The 15,866-nt window shown below is 33.3% G+C and overlaps 1 protein-coding gene and 1 long non-coding RNA gene across 2 annotated transcripts in view; one reads left to right on the forward strand and one right to left on the reverse strand.

The window, feature by feature from the left end:
* gli1 (GLI family zinc finger 1) overlaps window positions 1–15,866 on the reverse strand; it is an 86,130-nt gene that overhangs the window by 45,365 nt on the left and 24,899 nt on the right.
* On the forward strand, window positions 347–2,322 carry LOC147843717 (uncharacterized). Its single transcript, XR_015494380.1, has 4 exons — window positions 347–475; window positions 1,156–1,213; window positions 1,329–1,390; window positions 1,504–2,322. It is a non-coding gene; the product is annotated as an uncharacterized LOC147843717 (long non-coding RNA).

Genomic DNA, 15,866 nt, shown 5'->3' on the forward strand with positions numbered 1-15,866 from the left:
CAGTCAGAACACCTTAGCAACTACATATCAACAGTCTATGAAACAAAACAACTTGGCAACCACAAAGCAACTCCCTAGCAACTACTTATAACATCATACACTCAAAAAAATGAATTATGGCTTTAGTTGGTCCAAAGAATGTAACTATGTTTAAATTAAACAATTTGCTTATGTTTGTGTATTAAAAATAAAAGTGTTGTGTTGGAAAAAATTAGAAAAAGTCAGTTTTTACATTTAAACAGCTCGCTTAATTAACATGAATGAAAGGGAGTTGTGTTGCTTCTGTAGTACTGCATTTTGGTCAATAGGTGGAGTAATATCTGCACATGCGCAGTTTCAAAACAATACAGGAAGTAAGAAGATTCAAACCACAACGATCACTCTCAGCTCGGCGCCATATTATGGGAATCAAAAGATGAAGATTACAGTACAAATTGAGAACGTGCACAAAGCTTTCCCCAATGTGGACACACAGGTGAGATTTTTTTTAACTTTTTATGTATTTATACTGAGGCTGTGACAACATTTGAATCATAAATGTACTCTCTTGGAATACTCTGTTGTGTTTGTGTATAGTATTGCTATGAAATTGCCATGTTCCCCGTGTCTTTTCCATATTATAGACAGATAAATGTATAGTTTGTTTTGCATTCCTGTGAAATTTTATACTTGGTATATATCAACTCCCCCAAAATAAAGTTGCAAACGTTGGTAGTAAGGAATAATTGGTCAGTTAGAATAGTCTAAGCTTTTCACTCATCATAGCACACGTGCTGCTGATAATGTGACAATAAAAGTGATTTGATTTTTTATTTCATTTGATAGCCTTTATTTTAAATGAGTGTCAAGCAGTTTGTCGAGTTTGAATGCCAGTTTTGATAACTTACATAACATTTATTAAAATGTGGTGTTGGCACATTGTTATTTATTATCTAATTGTATTATTCAAGCCTGTTAACTTAAAAAAAAATCAGCAAAAAAGCATATGTGACACTTAAATAGTATGACATCTAGCATGATGACATATTTAATGTAAGGTTATTTGTTTGGTCATCTAACACGTTTAAATATTTAAGTTTAGTAGTTTGCTATTTATATTATTATATTTTATTATTTTAAATCTTTGCTCACTCACATCTATTTTCTCCCTCACAGGTTTACAGCTCAACCTCTAAAGTCCCATATCTGGCTGAGGAGACTGTGGATCATCCAGGTACTATGCCTTTAGATGCCTATACACACATTAAAATGATGTACAGTAAAAATTACTAGTAATTTTAACTACAAATTACTTAGTAAATTACTAATTGTCATTTCATGTCATTTAGAACATCACCAGTGGAAAAAGGTGTGAATGCATCCTCAAAGCCCCTAAGTGAGGGAGTACATGGTAAGCTATTTTATTTTATTTTTTAAACATTTTGTATTTTCCTCTTAAACCAATTCCTCCTTTAACCTTTGATCTGTTGGTAAATGTTTTATTTTTTTACCTGACTTTTTTAGGATGCTGGGCATGATGAAGCGCAAACCTTGATGTGCAACACCACCTTATGAATCTACAGTAGTTACATTGACATTTAGCAGACTCTTTTGTCTAAAGTGACTTACAATTGAGGACACATTCAGCAAATCAACAAGAAGAGGCGATACACCCAAGATGTGCTAATTATACAAAAAAATTTAAGAATTAAGAATGCTTCTACATGTGGTTTGTCAAGCCCACACACCTGTGTGAAGCAGACTTCATGCACAATGTTTTGTTTTTTGTTTTTTAGATATAGGGAGTGGTTGTAAGAAAGTGTCTGGTGCAAATGTGCATAAATGGTGCAAGTGTCAGAGAGATGAATGTGTGTAGCTATTGCATGTTCTGTCATGGTTTGTCTAATTTATGGTGTAGTGCTGATCGTGTTACTTTGCTTTAAAATGTTAATCTTTCTTTGAACAACTGAAGTGTTATCTGCTTTTTCAGTGTAAAGAAGGTACAGTATAGTTTACAAAAGAAGACTTAATTTTTCTAAGTATATTTTTGATAAATCATTTGAAGGCAAAACATTGTTTTTGAATGTTTTTGTAATATATGAAAAGTATTATTTTGAAAAGTGTATTTTATGATGTTTTTCTAAGCATATTTTTAAAATCATTTATTGTTTTCAATTTGCTTCATACTTGTATTACTATTATTTTAATAGTATTAATATTTTAACTTATTGTAATAAGTGAAGATACAGATAAAGACAGTAATTGGATTTTGATAATCATTTTATTGCTGGAAAATGTGTAAAACTGTAAAAATGCTATTGAATAAACTCAATGAAACGAAAACTGTTTTTTTTATTTGGTTAAACATAACAATATCAATTTTACGATAATTGAACTTAAATAACTACATTGATTAAAGCTAAATTATAAATGTTACGTTGATTGAACTAAACAACATTACATTACCTTTATGTAACTAACTTAAGTTGACTAAAATTAATATTCTTTCTTAAAGGTAACTTAACTCGGTTACGTGGAACCAGTGGACAAAAAAAAGTTAATTAACGCCAACATATCATTTTTTTGAGTGTAGGAATCACATTGCAACCTATTAGCAACCATTTGCAACACCTTGGCAACCACATAGCAACAATTCTAGCAACCAATCAGAACACCCTAGCAACCACAACTAATTCAGTCCTTTAAACATGATTCAGTGTAAATTAATCACTTTGATTCAATTGATTCTATACTAAATATGATTCAAATGAGTTCAGCTTATCAATGTGATTCAAATCAATTCAGTCCTATCAAAGAGTTCAAGTGATCGTACTGATTAATTTATCATATCAATCTAATTCAACTTAAATGGATCTTTTTTATCAATTAATCAAACGAATTTCATTTAAATCAATACAGTCCTATCAAACTGATTCAATTTAAACAAATCATTGTGTCAATTAATAATACTGAATTTGATTCAAATCAATTTGTTCATTTAAATTTAATTAAACTTGATTCAAATGAGTTCAACAGATTATAACAATTCAAATAAATTGGGTCATATCAACCTGATTCAGTTTAAATGAATCATTTAGTATCAATTAATCACACAGCGTTTAATTCAAATCAGTTTGCTCATTTAAATTTGGTTCAGTTTGATTCAAATGAGTTCAACTCATACCGATTCAAATCAATTCACTCATATCAATTAAATATAATCATTCTTCATCAATTAATCATACTGAATTTGATTCAAATCAATTTGCTCATTTAAATTTGATTTAGTTTGATTTAAATGAGTTACTCACACTGATTCAAATCCATTTACTTATATCAATTCAAATGAATCATTTGTATCAATTAATTATACTGAACTTGATTCAAATCGATTTGCTTGTTTTGCTTTAATTAAGGAGTTCAGCAGATTAATTAAAATCAACTCAATCCTATCAGTCTGATTCAATTTAAATGAATCATTTTGTATCAATTAATAATATTCAATTTGATTCAAATCAATTTACTCATTTAATTTTGATTCAGATGGGTTCAACTGATCATACCGATTCAAATCATGTAAGTTTGATTCAATTTAAATGAATCACTTACTATCAACTGATCATACTGATTCAATTCAAACTAATTTAGTCACAAAAATGTGATTCAGGCTGAAATAATCAGCATGATTCACCGCATTTTTCACTATTCTGCATCTTACAGTGTAACAAAATAAATATACAAATGAATCTTGCAGTGTTAAAAAATACACAAATGCAGATGAAAAGCTACTAAGAATGGGCCTGGTTCAGTAAAACGTGAATAAGCTAAACCCTGACGAGTGAATGCTGTTGAGAGAGCCGCAGCTGTGTGTTTTAAGCTGATTCTGACACTCTTAATAATGGCCCAGTGGAGAAGAAAGAGGAGATGTTTCTGTAATCTGCCTCTGTTTGCTCGCAGGCTTTAGACTTCTGCTCTATTGTGAAGATTCTCTCAGAGATCAGCAGCAGATCCTCTCGCATACAAACAACCTTCATCCAGCAGACATGCAGATAACACTGCTTAACAACACTCCGAGCTTTAACAGGCAGGGTTTTTTCACATATTGTCACTCAAACAAAACAATGCACAAAAATATGTCATAAATAAATATGCATATGAGTGTATACAAATATTTGCTTGGACTATGTATGAGAGTATGAGTTGTTTTCACAAAATGTTCACAATATTTACTCAAAATGTTCTATTAAGCTTGAAAAATGAAAACAATATTGTTACAAAAATACATAAGGTCAATATAGATCAGTTTGTCAAATGAAAAAAAAAAACTACGGACTAAAACTCATGAATATGCATATAATTGTCTACAAATATTTGCATAGAATACACCTGTCTGAGTTTATTAAAACACTGACACTGTGTGGCTGTAATTTAAGATTTATTAAAGAAATATTAATATCATTCATTTTCTTGTCGGCTTAGTCCCTTTATTAATCCGGGGTCACCACAGCGGAATGACCCGCCAACTTATCCAGCAAGTTTTTTTACGCAGCGGATGCCCTTAAAGCCGCAACCCATCTCTGGGAAACATTCACACACACATTTACACACTACGGACAATTTAGCCAACCCAATTCACCTGTACCGCATGTGTTTGGACTGTGGGGGAAACCGGAGCACCTGGAGGAAACACACACGAAGGCAGGGAGAACATGCAAACTCCACACAGAAACACCAACTGAGCCGAGGTTCGAACCAGCGACCTTCTTGCTGTGAGGCGACAGCACTACCTACTGCGCCACTGCCTCGCCCAATATGAATATCATTACAGGTTAAGGAGCTCAGGCAGTGATTTTGCACATATTTATTTACTATGAGGTTTGAAAACTAAAAATGAAATTGTCTCATAAATATGACAGGCCAATAGATATCAGTTTGTCACTTAAAAAATAACAACGTACAAAAAAACATTTAATGCACATGAATATGCAAATGAGTGCTGCAATTATTTTTGTCAAATTACTGTCTTTTCAAGGTTTGTGTGGCTGTGATTAAAAAAATATATTAAAGATATGCACTGAAAAAAATGGCTGATTTTGTACATACTTGGACAGAAATGCTGAATTTTCACAATATTTACTCAAAATGCTCTATATATAAAGTTTTGAAAAATGAAAGCAATATTTTTACAAAAATATATGAGGCCAATATAGATCAGTTTCTCACATGAATAAAAAACTACGGACAAAAACTCATGAATATGCATATAATTGTATGCAAATATTTGCATAGAATACGTCTGTGCGAGTAATCAAAACACTGACACTGTGTGGCTGTAATTTAAGATTTATTAAAGAAATATGAAAATCGCTTTAGGTTTTGAGTCTTCATGAGCTTACGCACTGAAACGGGTGGCTGATTCTGCACATATTAGGGGGGAAAATGAAGTTTTCACAATATTTTTTCACAATGTTTGCTTAAAATTTTCTATAAAGTTTGAAAACTGAAAATAAAATTGTTCTAAAAGTATACTAGGTGAAAATATATAAGTTTGTTACTAAAAAAACAATGCACAAAAACATAAATGTGTAAATGAGCATGTGAAAATACGTGCATAGAATACATCTGAGCTGTCAAAGTATTGCCTTTTCAGGGTTTGTGTGGGTGTAATTAAAGATGCATTAAATATATGCAAAAATTCTTTTAGGTTATGGCTGTTAATAAGCTCATGCATTGAAAAAGATGACTCATTTGCAAAAACAATTGTGATTTTTTCCCCCCACAATATTCATTTGAAAACAGAAAATAAAATTGTCACATAAATATACCAGGTAAATATACATATCACTCAAAAAAATGCACCGTTTAAGCAAATCTTGCATAAAATACAGCTGTTTAAGCTGTCAAAACATTGTCTTTCCAAAGTTTGAGTGGCTGTGATTAAAGATATATTAAGAATATATGAATATCATTATAGGTTATGGGTCTTAATGGTCTCATGCACTGAAAAGGATGCCTGATTTTACACATCTTTGAAAAAAAAAGATTTTTTACACAATATTACCACTACAATTTGAAAACAGAAAATAAAATTGTCTCAAAAATATATAAGGGCAATATATATTAGTTTGTCACTGGAAAAAAAAAACAATGGACAAAAACTCATTAATATGCATATGAATGTAAATAAATATTTGCATAAAATACACCTGTATAGGAGGTATTAAAACACTGTCTGTACGGCTGTAATGTGAGATATATTAAAGAAATATCAATATCATTACAGGTTCTGGGTCCTAATAAGCTCATGCACTGAATATTACGGCTGATTTTGCACATATTTGGGTGAAAAAAATGTTTTCACAATATTTTTTACAATGTTTACTCAATTTTGTATTAAGTAAAAAAAAAAACTGAAAATAAAAATGTTATAAAGTATAGTAGGTCAATATATGTCGGTTATTAAAAAAACAATGATCTATAGTTTGAAAACAGAAAATAAATTTGTCACATAAATATACCAGGCAAATATATACATCACTCAACAAATCAATGCACGAAAAAATACACAAGAACATGCAAATGAGCATGCAGATATTTGCATACAATACAGCTGTCTGAGTTGTCAAAACATTGTCTTTCCAAAGTTTGTGTGGTTGTAATTAAAGACATACCATTGAAGCCCAGGTTCTGATTTTGCACATATTTATTATGTTCATTATTTAATATAAAGTTTGAAAACTGAAAATAAAATATACGAGGCCATTAGATATCAGTTTATCACTGGAAAAAAGCCATGCACAAAAAATTGAATTCTCATGAATATGGAAAGGAGTGTATGGAAAAATATGCATAGAATACGTGAGTTGTCAAACTAATGTCTTTTTAAAGTCTTTGTGGCTGTAATTAAGGATGGAATAAAGATATACAAATATTATTTTAAGTTATGGGTCTTAATAAGCTCATGCACTGAAAAAGAGGGCTGATTTTTTTCGACAATCCAAACCATCGTTATACAATAACTTGCCTAATTACCCTAACCTGCCTAGTTAACCTAATTACCCTAGTGAAGCCTTTAAATGTCACTTTAAGCTGTATAGAAGTGTCTTGAAGAATATCTAGCCTAATATTATTTACTGTCATCATGACAAAGACAAAATAAATCAGCTATTAGAGATGAGTTATTAACACTATTATGATTAGAAATGTGCAGAAGAAATCTGCTCTCCATTAAACAGAAATTGGGGGGAAAAAAATAAACAGGGGGGCGAATAATTTTGACTTCAACTGTATGTATATATATATATATATCAGTTTATCACTTGAAAAAACAAAACGATGCACAAAAAATCATGAATATGCAAATGAGTGCATGGAAATATTTGCATGGAGTTGTCGAAATATTGCCTTTTCTGTGTTTGTGTGGCTGTGATAAAAGATGTATTAAAGATATACAACTATCCTTTCAGTTTATAAGCACATGCACTAAAAAAGCTTGAAAACTGAAAATAGTCACATAAATATACAAGGAAAATATTTAATTTTATATTATATTATATTTAATAGTTTGTCACTTGATAAAAAGCAAAGTTTAAAAGTTGTCAAAATATTGTCTATAATAATGTTATATAAATATCAATTTAGGTTACGGGTCTTAAAAGATAGCTGATTATGCATATTTTTGGGAAAAAAAAAACTGGTGAATTTTTACAATATTTACTCAAAATTCACTATAAAGCTTGAAAATAAAAATAAAAAAGTCACATAAATATCCAAGGCTGTTAGAAATCACTCGGAAAACCACTGCACAGAGAATTACATGCAATCAAACTGCTGAATGCCTAATGAATAACTACTTTCACATGCTCAAACTGCTGTGGGATCAGTCAGAATGGAGCGGCGTGTGTTTGTGTGTGTCCTGATATCTGAACGAGTGTGAAGGGGTTTCTCATTGACTCTGGATCCTTCCTGAAGTGTTTGTTGGGAAATCCTGAGTAAATGACAGTGTTTGCTCACGCTTTGTCAGCAGCAGCTTTTTATGGACTCCCACTGTTGACAATCGACTCACTTCTGTTGGCCTCGCACAAGCAGGATAACACTGTGCAAATATACTCATGTACACGCGCACAATCGCTCTCTCAAACACACGCACGCGCACGCGCTCGAGTGTGTGCCAATGTCCCGAAACACACGCTGACAGACAGGTTACAGTGAACACCGCTGACCAATGAATACACTGTAAACATGCCTTTCTCATTTAGAGTTTAGTCTTGTTTCTAGTCCAAATATCAGAACATTCTGAAATCAAGAAGCATCTTCTAGACAACTACAAAGTTTTGTGATGTTTTGAGAAATAATGAGTCACAATTAAATGAGTTTAAGCTAAAGAATCTAATGGGGTGAGTGAAATGATCTGGTCAAAATAAAAAACTAGATTGGAAAAGTAATAAATAATCAATATTTAATCATGCAATAATGTTGTATATTTCATTTATTCATTTCCTTCGGCTTAATCCCTTTATTTATCAGGGGTGGCCACAGCGGAATAACCCACCAACTTATCCAGCATGTTTTACACAGCGGATACCCTTCCAGCTGCAACCCAGTACTGGGAAGCACCCACACACTCATTCACACTCATACACTACGGCCAATACCGTTCATCAATTCCCCTATAGCGCATGTGTTTGGACTGTGGGGGAAACCGAAGCATCCGGAGGAAACCCACGCCAACACAGGGAGAACATGCAAACTCCACAGAAACACCAACTGACACAGCCGAGACTCGAACCAGTGACCTTGCTGTGAGGCGATCATGCTACCCACTGCAACACTGTGACGCCCAGCACATGTTAATTTAAACCATTTACTTTGTAATTTTCCTAGTAAGCAATGTTTAGGTAGGTATACACTTCAGGTCTGCTGAATGCTTGATTCTGATTGGCTGATGATCATTCTAATGTGTTTGGTTATTCATTCATTGTTTCATTTTCCTTCAGCTTAGACCATTTATTTATCAGGGGTCGCCACAGTGGAATGAACCACCAATTATTCCAGCATATGTCTTACACAGTGGATGCACTTCCAGCTGCAACCCAGTACTAGGAAACACCCATACACACTCACTCACACACACATGCACACTAGGGCCAATTCAGTTCATCAATTCCCCTATAGCACAAGTGTTTGGACTGTGGGAGAAACCGGAGCACCAGGAGGAAACCCACACCAATATGGGGAGAACATGCAAAATTCCACACAGAAACACCAACTGACCCAGCGGGGACTCGAACCAGCGACCTTCTTGCTGTGAGGCTATAGTGCTAACCACTGAGCCACCGTGGCACCTTTAATATTGTATCTAAGGTAATTAATCGCAATTTATGACAGAATAATGCAGTATAGTTAACTAAAATAATGCACATTTAGCTTCAGTCATTTGAGATGGGTTATGCAAAATAATTGTCTCCAGTTATTTCTGCAGATTTCTAAGTATACACAATGCAAAAACAGTGTTCATTCATCAGGGTTTCTGCAGATTTCACCAAGTTAAACTTAAGACATTTTTAAGCCCATTATGAATGAAATTTTAGTAACAGGTGTTATATTATATATATATTAATTTCACTCAAAATTCTCCTAGTTATTCATCAATTATTTTTATTTAATTTATTTCAAAGTTGTTTTTTAAATATTTTATTTTCCAGAGATAATGAAATCATAGTTGTGTTTGTTTTCAATGTATTGGTGTATTTTGGAAAATTGTGCGTGGCCCCTTTAAGTGTCGTTTTCCGGTTCCGCCTGCTCTCGCTCAGTTCGCAGCAAATGCGATTGAGGAGAGGTTGGTGAGCTCCAAAGGAAGGCACAGACTCAGCTTTGCCATTTGTTTATTTTATTCATGCAGAAAAAAAGGCTGTTTACTTATACATAACTAAATGCTGAGGAGTTTATTCAAATATCCCAGTTAGAAAAGACTTTCACTTGCCCTATCAAAAAATGATTCAAATTTAACACATCTGATGATAATAATTTTGTTCTTTTAACAATAATTTTAGACTTTTTAAAATTAATTTTAAAATATATCCATTCACAAACTCTATAAACCTTACCAATAATAAAACAAAGCATAGCTGTCGATTACTTCAGTCTACAACTATAATAAAATTCAGAAAAAAAGACCTGTTAAAAAACATTTAAGACCTACAACACAACATTTCAGTAGACTCAAGACTTTGAAGCCTAAAGTTTCTCCCTGTGATGGTGTGGGTTTCCCCTGGGTGCACAATCCAAACACATGCGCCATAGGTGAATTGAATTATCTGCAGTGTATGTGTGTAAACACAAGAGTGTATGGATGTTTTCTAGTGTTTTAGAAACATAAAAAATTTGCTGGAATAGTTGACGGTTCATTCTGCTGTGGTGACCTCTGATAAATAAAGGGACTAACCTGAAGGAAAACTAATCAATTCCCCTATAGCGCATGTGTTTGGACTGTGGGGGAAACTGGAGCACCCGGAGGAAACCCACACCAACACGGGGAGAACATGCAAACTCCACACAGAAACACCAACTGACCCAGCTAAGACTCGAACCAGTGACCTTCTTGCTATGAGGCCACCATTCTAACCACTGAGACACCAGGTTCCTTATGTGAGGAATACTTCCAGGTGCATGCTGGGAGAGTGTCGGAGTGTGTGTGCAGCGGCGGCTCATTAGTGTGTGTTTGAGCTGTGCTGAAGCTGTGTGTGAACACATTCACTTTAATGCAGCAGATCATGAGGCTCACCGGGACCCCGAGACACAACAATGGACCCCCACCGGGGCCTGATGTCTTACTTCACACGCCGTCTCGAAGCCCCGGCCCTCCCCCGACGTCTTCACACACACACACACACACACACACACACACACACACACACACACACACACACACACACACACACACACACACACACACACGTCAAACTCTCGGTGTGTGCACGCTTGTGTATTCGCCAACAAAGCAGACGCAGTACAACTACTGTGTGTGTGTGTGTGTGTGTAAGTGAGTGAGAGAGTGTGTGAGAGTGAGTGTGTGTGTTTGTGCAAGTGTGTGTAAGAGTATATGTGTGTGTTTGACTGTGTATGAGTGAGTTTGTGAGTAAGTGTGTCTGTGTGTGTCGTGTGAATGTGTGTGACTGTATGACAGTATGTGTGTGTGTAAGTGAGTGAGTGTGTGTCTATGTGTGATTATATGTGTGTGTGTAACTGTATGAGTGAGAGTGTGTGTGCATGGGTGTGTGCATGTGAGTGTTTCTACATGTGTGTGTGAGCATGCAGTGTGTATAATTCTGTGTGAGTGTTTGTGTGTGTGTGTGTGTGTGTGTGTGTGTGTGTGCGCGCATGTGCATGCACGTGTGTGTTTGTGTGTGTGTATGCGACTGTGTGTGTGTGTGAGTGAGTGAGTGAGTGAGAGAGTGAGAGTGTGTGTTTGTTTGTGTGTGTGTTTGGCTGTGTATGAGTGGGTTTGTGAGTAAGTGTGTCTGTATGTGTGTGTTGAGTGAATGTGTGTGACTGTATGACAGTGTGTGTGTGTGTGTAAGTGAGTGAGTGTGTGTCTATGTGTGATTATATGCGTGTGTGTAACTGTATGAGTGAGAGTGTGTGTGCATGTGTGTGTGCATGTGAGTGTTTCTACATGTGTGTGTGCGTATGCACTGTGTATGATTCTGTGTGAGTGTGTATGTGTGCACGCATGTGCATGTACGTGTTTGTTTGTGTGTGTGTGTGTATGTGTGTTTCTGTGTGTATGTGTGTTTCTGTGTGTGTGTGTGTGCATGTGCATATGCATGTGTGAGTGTTTGTGTTTTTATTTCTGTGTGTGTGTGTATCTTTGTCTTTGTGTATATGACTGAGTGTGTGTGTGTGTGTGTGTGTGTCTGTGTGTGAGTCTGAATAGTCATCTCAGATGACATGTACAAAAGGAGAATGTCAAAGTGTTTCTGCATTAAGTCTGATGATAACAAACACAGTTCACAACTCATGTTGACCATTAGAGGCTGGAGATACTCACACACTGCTGACACACAACTGCCGTTTAACCCCTTATAGAAAAGTGATTCTTGCATAATGAGTGCTCTTTAAATGTTTCTCTTAGTCAAAACACAAATGTGCCTCTTAATGAAATCTTCAAACTGTGCTCAGATCAGCCAGGATACCAGTCTGAGATACTTTATTAATCCTGTGTCAAATCTACTGACTCACTTGGTGGAATAAAACACAAAACTCACTGAAATCTCTACGTCTGAGAGGAAACACAGATCAGTCAGAGCGTTTCTGTTCTTTATTTGCATTCATAAGGTGCTTTACCGCTCATTTTATTACCGTTTGACTCGCCAGCAACTTGTTTGTTCATGAAAATCATGCAACTCTGCCAGTGAATGTCTAAGATATCGATAAAGCTGAAAAAAAAACTTTCCTTAAATTATGCAGACATGCTGTCGCCTCACAGTAAGGTCGCTGGTTCGAGCCTCGGCTGGGTCAGTTGGCGTATCTGTGGATTTTTTCAACACATTTCTAATCATGATAGATTTAATAACTCATTTCTAATTTCTTATTTGTTTTTTTTCCGGCTAGAATAAAAGCAGTTTTTAATTTTTTTACAAACATTAAATATTATTAGCTCCTTTAAGCTATATATTTTTTGATAATCAGAACCCTAGTTAATTACCATAGTTGAGCCTTTAAATGTCACTTTAAGCTGTATAGAAGTGTCTTGAAGAATATCTAGTCTAATATTATTTACTGTCATCATGACAAAGAGAAAATAAATCAGTTAAAAAGCTGAAACAAATGGGGGAAAATGAAACATGTTTCATAAAATCAGGAAAACTGCTAGTTTATGGATATTTTATATGATGTACAAAAATGAGTACAGGCTTTCTTAGTCTATCAGTACACTACACAGAATTTTAGTATACATATCTAAACTATTATCTAAACTAACACTCTTAGAGGAAGTATTAGTCTAGAAAAAGAGTGGGGAAAAATAACTAGATAAACAAATGAATTGATGAATGAATGAATAAATGAATAAGAAAATAAATAAATAAAAAAGAATAAATAAAAAAATAAAAAAATAAAAGAAATGAATAAATAAAAAAATATAAAAATAAATAAATAAATGAATAAATAAAAAATTTATAAATAAATGAATAAAAAAGAATAAATAGATAAATAAATAAATAAATAAATAAATACATAAATAGATGAATAAAATGAATAAAATAAATATATTTTATTCAAATAGATTAATAAAAAATGAATAAATAAATAAATAAATTATATATTATTTAAAATAATAAATGAATAATCAGAATAAATAAATAAATGAATAAATAAATAAACAAACGAATAAATAAATAAATAAATAAGATAACTAATTTTAATACGAATTTCAATAAATAAATGTGTATTGTTCAAATAAACACCTATACCTCCCATTCACGTGGGGTTTCAGCGTCAACGCTTGACAGGGGGTGTGTCTGAAGTTAGGGCTGATGCGATCGTCATATCAGCCAATGAAATCAGTCAGCAATAGGCCACTGTCTGAGCTTGTGTATTTGCATACAGCGATCTGATTGGCTGACACCTCCGTCGGTGCTTGAAAAGTTGGGCAAGTCCCAACTTCTGCAGCGAGCAACGCCTCTGAAGCGGCGCCGATGGATCCACAATGCAGTTCGGGAATGGGAAGCGTTGACGTTGACGGCCCGTGTGAATGGGGCATTAAGGTGTTTATGCCTTTATTAGGATTCTCATGGTAATGGTTTTTTCCCCGTCTCATTAAAGTAAACTCTTGAGATAAGTAAGTTCAATAATAAATCTATATAAAATACTGCGGTTTCCACCTTCTTTATTCAGCCACAGTGACTTCTGGTTTCAGTGAGTTTTGCACTCAAGTCTGCATCGGTGCACCCTCGATATCAAGTACACATCCGGGAACTTTCACGCTTCCTCTGTTCTTGCGGTCTTTTGGAACTGAACTTTGGCAGTTAATGATGACGTTACACAAGGACACAAGAAAGCTGAAGAAGCGTGTGTGTGTGTGACTTGTGAGTGAACACCCGCACTACTCTGCTTCTGATTGGCAAACGATGGAAATGTGCTTAACCTAAGCCAATCATCACGTTCTCAGTTACACCACGTTCACAGACAAACCAGTCATCATCGCTGGTTGGTTATGTGTCCCGACCCATTCCGAACACACACCCCAGAGAAAGAGAGGTCCTGTGGCTGGATGAGATGCTGCTCCCATTAAAACCACTTCAGTGTTCTTAATTATAGTGATGCGCAATTTATTATTAGTAATGGGAACAGCGCTGTAACAGGGGAAACAGTAATTCAATTGATTACTCATCACTAAAAAAAAATTATCGCCGTTTATTTACAGCCCCATTATTCCCATCACTGAATAACATAATAGCAACAAGAGAAAACAAACACAAAAAACAAACCAACCAACAAACAAACAAAAAAACAAACGACATACAAACATTAATTAAAATAGAAGTAAAAGCCCTACCACAAAAAAGCCCTAACCCTAACAAAAAACAACTAGTATTAAATAGGAAACTGAATACAAAACATTATTTTGATTAATTTGTTTATTTATATTTTATTCTTTTATTTATTTAGTTATTTTTTATTCATTTGTTTATTTATTTATATATTCATTTATTTTTATATTCTTTTATTTATTTATTTATTCATTTTTTATTCACTCATTAATTCATCTATTTATCTATATATTAATTCATTTATTTTTTATATTATTTTATTTATTTTTTCATTTATTTATTCATTCATTCATTTGTTTATTTATTTATTTTTATTCATTCATTCATGTATTTAATTATTTATCTATTTATTCATTTTTTAAATTCATTCATTCATCATTTAGTCATTTTTCTATTTATTTATTTATTCATTTTTTATTCATTCATTAATTCATTTATTTATTCATTTATTTATTTATTCATTTATTAATTAATTAATTTATTGTTTATTTTTTTACATTTATTTATTTATTCATTTTTATTCATTAATTAATTTATTTATTCATTTATTTATTCATTTATTTGTTTATTCGTTTATTCATTTATTTGTTTGTTTATTCATTTATTTTTTTATTTGTTTGTTTGTTTATTCATTTATTTATTTGTTTATTTTTATTTAATCATACATTTATTTATTTATTTATTGTTTATTTTTTATATTTATTTATTTATTTATTCTTTTTTATCAATTTATTTATTTATTCATTTATTTATTCATTTATTTATTTAGTTAGTTAGTTGTTAATTTGTTTATTTATTCATTTATTTATTCATTCATTCATCAATTCATTTGTTTAATTAGTTATTTTTCCCCACTCTTTTTCTAGACTAATACTTCCTCTAAGAGTGTTAGTTTAGATAATAGTTTAGATATGTATACTAAAATTCTGTGTAGTGTACTGATAGACTAAGAAAGCCTGTACTCATTTTTGTACATCATATAAAATATCCATAACCTAGCAGTTTTCCTTATTTTGTGAATCATGTTTCATTTTCCCCCATTTATTTCAGCTTTTTCTGTCTCACACACAAACTTAACACACAAACTTAACACAAACTTAACACAAACTTAACACAAACTTAACACACACACACACACACACACACACACACACACACACACACACACACACACACACACACACACACACACACACACACACACACACACACACACACACACACACCTGCTTATCTGTGAAATGAACAATGGCTGACAGGGAAAGGCATCATCATCATCTTCATCATCTGGGAAAGTTGTCAGAGGTTTAACAGCCTACAGGTGTGCAGTTTAGT

Source organism: Danio rerio, chromosome 6 (genome assembly GCF_052040795.2).
Source record: "Danio rerio strain M-AB ecotype USA chromosome 6, GRCz13ab, whole genome shotgun sequence".
Lineage (NCBI taxonomy): Eukaryota > Metazoa > Chordata > Actinopteri > Cypriniformes > Danionidae > Danio > Danio rerio.